Raw genomic sequence first — 6,767 nt, 5'->3', positions numbered from 1 at the left:
CCAGCCCACATGGTGTTTTTGGATAATTATCCAATGCCCGTTTGCTTTTAGCATGCACCAATTCTTCCCAATTGGACGGTGGATCATGCAGCTCTTCCAGGCCATGAGCAAAGGTACATTTCTCCCCTTTTGGGCAATTACCCTGCATTTTTTTCTTGCACAACCGGGTCTTGTAAAAAATATTTTTAGTTTCTTTATTTATCAGAGGATTTTTTGTAGACTGGCTTATCCTTTGCTCGTCTTGGAACGTTGGTCTCTTAAAGGGAGAAGGCCCATGCTGAGATCCTGAACGAGAACCAGAACGTTCCTTACCCGGTTGAAATAGAAGCTTGGAGCTCTCCACATTTCTCGCAGGGGAACTCATGACTCAGTTTTGCTGCTGTGTAAAAGGTGATTGTTTAATATTTCTAGTACTTATATTGTGCAATTGTAATCATAATGTTGAGTTTAGATGGTGCAATTGATTGTAGCTCATCACTTTTCATAGCGATTATGAATGAACTAAAACTGCGGTTTTGATCTGTCGAGAGCAAAAAGAGAAACTAACGGAAGTGGATCAGCAGCTGAAGAAAGCTGAGGCTACTGATAGGCCTAGATTGTAGAATGAGAAGGCAGCTCATGAGTCACCATCATTTTTTGTGGGATTATTATAACATGTTAACTATATTTGATTTTGTTTCGAATCAAAGTTGCAATTATGCTCAATAATTGTGTACCTGTGACTGATTATAATTGACTATATCTTTCAGTTGTTTAAATGCAGGCGGTGCTCGAGTTCACTTTTGTAAACATCTATATTAATATTACAAAGAGACGCACAACCAGATGTTGTTAAAGAAGAAAATGTGCAAGGTTCATCTCCGGAGGTGCACTGATACACAAAGATTTCTTTTATTTGGCTTGCGCAGATATAATAGTTTGAAGATTTAGATTTATGTTAAAAGAAAAGTGTTTGCGGTTTGTAGGAATATTATTTGTCTAGAAGCAAGTATATATGGATACATTTTAATTTTAATATGATTCCTAATTGATAGTTTAATTTAGTGTTGTTGACTTGGGGTATTTCTTGTTGGATTTATTTACATGATTAAAGAAAGTGCATGTTAATATGTGTGTGTGTCTGTGTATAATTCAATAATGCTCAATAGCTAATATATATAAATTAAAAAAAACTTTAGCGTCGGCATTTCGTAAATATAACTGACACTAAAAGTATAACTTTAAGTTAAGGAGGCATTTTGACCATCCCATACTATAGGGCTAACCTTTAGCGTCGGCTGTTTGACTAGCGACGCATATAGTATTTTTAACCAAACTTTAGGCAACAACATTCTGCCAACCCAATCCTATAGGTCAAACCCGACGTTATAGGCCAATCCTTTAGCGTCGGTTAACAAGACTTTTGCGTCGTAGTTTAGCCATGATAAAGTAGAGTTTAAGTATCAGTTTTTTATTAGATGCAAGAAGAACATACCTGTAAAATTTTCACCTTCGAACGAGAAGGATGTTTACTAGCATCGAAGAACAACATATACTCCATTTGAAAAAAAAAATTCATGTATAAAATAAAGATAATACAAACGAAATCTCTGTTCTATTCTAATTTTGATTTTGGTACAATTTGAAATATAATTCAAAATTTTGAAGATGATGAAATTCAAGAATTTATGTATAATCACTTCTAATCAAATCAAAATGAAATAGATATCCATGGTGTATGTGTGTATATAATAATGCTTCAAAAACTTATTTAAGCCATCACTTATGAATTCATATGTGGTTGAAGGTTACGTATATCGATCATATCACGCAAAAAATTTAATCACTTGCAAAAATCAGACATATATGGAATGTGAGCATAAAAGAAAGAGAAAAGAACATAAGAGAGATGATGGTATGGAATGAAGGTGAAGAATATAAGATTGGTTTATTTTATAGAGTGCTATGGAAGGATGTAGAATTATCTAGAAATTTTTTGAGTATGTGAGTGTTGAATATAAAGAAATATATGACACACAAATGTTACAAAATAAAAAACTAGCAATTAGAATGACCTCAAGTGTTTTCTAAATAAAAATTAAAAAATGTTTTATTTCACTCAAATGCATTTAGCACAGGCAAAGGAAACCGAATTACGGAAAAAATATGATAACTTAAATTTAATCTTGTAGACATTCTAAAAAAGACCCTAAATTCACATGTTCTCATCCACTGAAAAACCACTGGAACACGACCTTGGACAATTAATTAATATAATAAATGTAAACTTATAACATGCAATTGAAGAAACTGAGAATATATACCTTCATGAAATCGAGAAAAGAAGAAGTGTTATGAAACCCCAAAATTAATCCAATTCATCTATTCAAAACCCTAAAATCCAATCAAACCAATCGGGTTACAAATTTAGCCGGGTGCAAGCTAGGTCCCAAAGTTGTGATTTTTCAATCTAGATCTAAGTTGGGACTCCAATAAATGATAATTCTTCAAGCTACCAATTGAATTGAGCTAAAAACAGGACGGACTCGAAGTCACGTAAGATTGTGAGGGAATCTAGATCTAAGTTGGGACTCCAATAAATGATAGTTCTTCAAGCTACCAATTGAATTGAGCTAAAAACAGGATAGACTCGAAGTCACGTAAGATTGTGAGGGAGGTTAGATGGTTAGATGGAAGAGAGAAGGTTATAGAGGGATGGTGAAAGGGATATGGTTATAGAGAGAGATGTTGCGGGGAGAGAAACTATTGCGAGAGAAATGGGGTAAAAGAAAATGCGGAAATTAAATTATTATTTCGTTATGTATGTGGGATGTTTTGTGTAGGGGGACGGAATTTTATCTTTTAACAAAGCTGTAGTAAGATATATATTGTTTTAATAATTAATGTCGAAAAATATATTTTAACACGGCTCTTATAAATAAGTATATACGGTGGAAACACATTTAACATGAGTGATTTGTATAGGTGATGGTAAATCCCTTTATAATGAATATAACTAGTTTTTTCAATTATTTATAAGAGAAATCTCGTAAACAAAAAAGATTCATTAATATATTAAATAAATGAAAAAACTAGTTATATTCATTATAAAGGGATTTACCATCACTTATACAAATCACTCATGTTAAATGTGTTTCCACCATATATACTTATTTATAAGAGCCGTGTTAAAATATATTTTTCGACATTAATTATTAAAACAATATATATCTTACTACAACTTTGTTAAAAGATAGAATTCCGGCCCCCTACACAAAACATCCCACATACATAACGAAATAATAATTTAATTTCCGCATTTTCTTTTACCCCATTTCTCTCGCAATAGTTTCTCTCCCCGCAACATCTCTCTCTATAACCATATCCCTTTCACCATCCCTCTATAACCTTCTCTCTTCCATCTAACCATCTAACCTCCCTCACAATCTTACGTGACTTCGAGTCTATCCTGTTTTAGCTCAATTCAATTGGTAGCTTGAAGAACTAACATTTATTGGAATCCCAACTTAGATCTAGATTCCCTCACAATCTTACGTGACTTTGAGTCCGTCCTGTTTATAGCTCAATTCAATTGGTAGCTTGAAGAACTATTCTTTATTGGAGTCTCAACTTAGACCTGGATTGAAAAATCACAACTTTGGGACCTAGCTTTGACCCGGGTGAATTTGTAACCCGATTGGTTTGATTGGATTTTAGGGTTTTGAATAGATGAATTGGATTTTGGGGTTTCATAACACATCTTCTTTTCTCGTTTTTATGTAGGTCTATATTCTCAGTTTCTTCAATTGCATGTTATAATTTTACATTTATTATCTTAATTCATTGTCCAAGGTCATGTTTTAGTGATTTTTTGGTGGATGAGAATATATGACTTTAGTCTTTTTTAGAATGTATGCAAAAGTAAATTTAATTTTATTATATTTTTTTTTTCGTAATTCGGTTTCCTTTGCCTTCGCTAAGTGTGCATTAAAGAGAAACGTAATGCGTTTGAGTAAAATAAAACATAGTTTAATTTTTATTTAGGAAACACTCGAGGTCATTCTAATTGCCAGCGTTTTATTTTGTAACATTTGTGTGACATATATATATTTCTTTATATCCAACACTCACATACTCGGGAAATTTCTAGATAATTCTACATCCTTCCATACCACTGTATAAAAGAAACTAATCTTATATTCTTCACTTTCATTCCATACCATCATCTTTCCTATCTTCTTTTCTCTTTTTTTTATGGTCCCATTCCATATATGTCTTATTTTCACAAGTGATTAAATTGTTTGCCTGATATGAATGATATATACGTAACTTTCAACCACATATTAAATTGGTAGGTGATGGCCTAAATAAGTTTTTTAAGCATTCTTATATACACACATACACCATGGATATCTATTTCATTTTGATATGATTAGAAGTGATTATACATAAATCTTAAATTTCATCATCTTCAAAATTTTGAATTATATTTAAATTGAACTAAAATCAAAATTAGATATAGAACATAGATTTCATTCGTATTATCTTTATTTTACAGATGAATTTTTTATTCAAATGGACAGTATGTGGTTCTTCGATGTTGTAAACAATGAAGAAGATGCTCCAAGAACAATCAAGATCTGCCCTTGCAGTTCGAAGGTGAAAATTTAATAGGTATGTTCTTCTTGCTTCGGTTAAAAAGCCGACGATTAAAGTCTACTTTATCACGGCTAAACTGCGAGGCAAAAGACTTGTTAACTGATGCTAAAGGATTGGCCTATACAGTCAGGTTGAAAAACACCGACGCTAAAGGGTTGACTTATGACATCGGGTTTGTAGAATGCCATTGCCTAAAGTCCGCTTTAAAATAAAAGTTATACCTTATAATGTCGGTTATATTTTACAATACCGACGCTAAAGGTTTATTTTATTTTGTATGTATGTATGTATGTATACACACATATATATACATACATATATATATATGGTTAATAATCAAGTAGGTCACTAAATTGAGCTCCATATATCAAGTTGGTCAACGAACTCAAAACGGTCTCAAATTGGTCACTTAAGTGAGTTACAAGTATATCTAAATAGTAAGATTATTCTTGTCAGTATGATTATGAATCTTTATATGTTGTGCAACGAAGCAAATGCGGACCAGACACCTTCAAAAAATTCCGAAATTAAAACTAATTGCCATTTCCCACATTAAAATATGCAAGAACCCAAGCCAAACCCTAACACCGCAATTTTTATATATAACCCTTTTATCTGCTGTAAACTTGTATTCGATTACAGTAGAGAGATATCCCGTCCTCACAACTTTTCCCTCATTTCTCTGTAACGTTTCCTTTTTGGTTTTTTTGGCAACTTCATTAGCATAAAGAGAGTAAGATGCATTATATTTGTCGATGAAAAGCACGCTGCATTTACAATTTGGTGCATATATATGGCAACAAAATTTTTAAAATTAATCTACTTAATAGTACTCGTGCCTTCTCTGCTACCAGTCCTTTTATAATATTTAGCGATGCATATTTTGCAGATTATCCCAAGTTTTTGGCTGAAACAAAATTAGTGGTTGATGAACTGTGGGGGAAGATCATATTTGGAGTGAAATATTCTTCAGGGAAGCCACGAAACAAGATAAGGAGAGAATCAAGCCGGTTTTAGATAGTGAGGGTCCTTTCTTAAGAATCGGAGAGCTTTTTCATACATGAAAAACTTTCATCTAACCAAAGGACATGTCGAAAACCCTAGCAAAATTAGATAACAGTTTTGATGTCTGAAAAACACTCGAAAAAAAAAGCAAAATCCGCGCAACTAATAAGAAAGGAAAACTTTCATTCAAAAAGTCTACTGACTAACCAAAGGTTATGCAAGATGGTCCCGGAAATTTAGCCAATAAAACTTTAAAGACTGAAAAGAAAACCCGAATGAAAGACAAAAGTCCGCGGAAAGGAAGAAACTAAAGAGGGAGAGGAAAAAAGGAGGAAAGAAAGAAAGAAACAAGCACGAAAGAATGCCAGGCACCGAAACCAAGTCATCAAAAATGACACAATCGTTAATAAACGACAAACAAAATCGCAATACACGATCACAGTGGCTGAAGGAGGATTTGATGAAAGGAGGGGCATAATGTAAATAGGAAAAATTGTCTGAAAATCACAAAGATAACTTAATACATAATAAACTGAACAAGTCTCTAACACAGAACATATATGTGCTATTTAGAAGACGAGTAGATAGAATTATACGAGAAGACGTGTTTTGAAATAAGTTCTTCTAACACAGAACATATCTATGCTATTTAGAAGACGAGTAGATAGAATTATACGAGAAGACGTGTTTTGAAATAAGTTCAATAAATCTCTAACACTAAGTGTGTGTGTGTGTGTGTGTGTGTTATTAGTAGACGGGGGGATTGAGTTATACAAGAAGACATGTCTTGAAATAATACTATAAATCTCTAACACTTGACTTGCTGCACCATCCCTAGGTTGAGCCTTGAAAATTTCATCGGAATAATTGAATTATATTTCTTCTGAATTCTATGCCTCAGTTTGTTTTATCTAATTAGAATCTAGGACTAGCTAGCGCGTGTCTAATAGTAGTTGAGTGTAATTGGTTTTAACGTGTATCACATATATTATTAATACAATTTTTTACGAGAAGCAAGATCCTGAAATTTCATGAAACAAAAAACATGTTAAAAGACAATGACAAGTAAGCAGGGGCAACTGCCCCTCCAAACCCTACACTCCTTCCGCCCCTGCACGATCAAA

Source organism: Daucus carota, chromosome 6 (assembly GCF_001625215.2).
Source record: "Daucus carota subsp. sativus chromosome 6, DH1 v3.0, whole genome shotgun sequence".
Lineage (NCBI taxonomy): Eukaryota > Viridiplantae > Streptophyta > Magnoliopsida > Apiales > Apiaceae > Daucus > Daucus carota.
Note: the sequence above shows the minus strand (reverse complement) of the source record.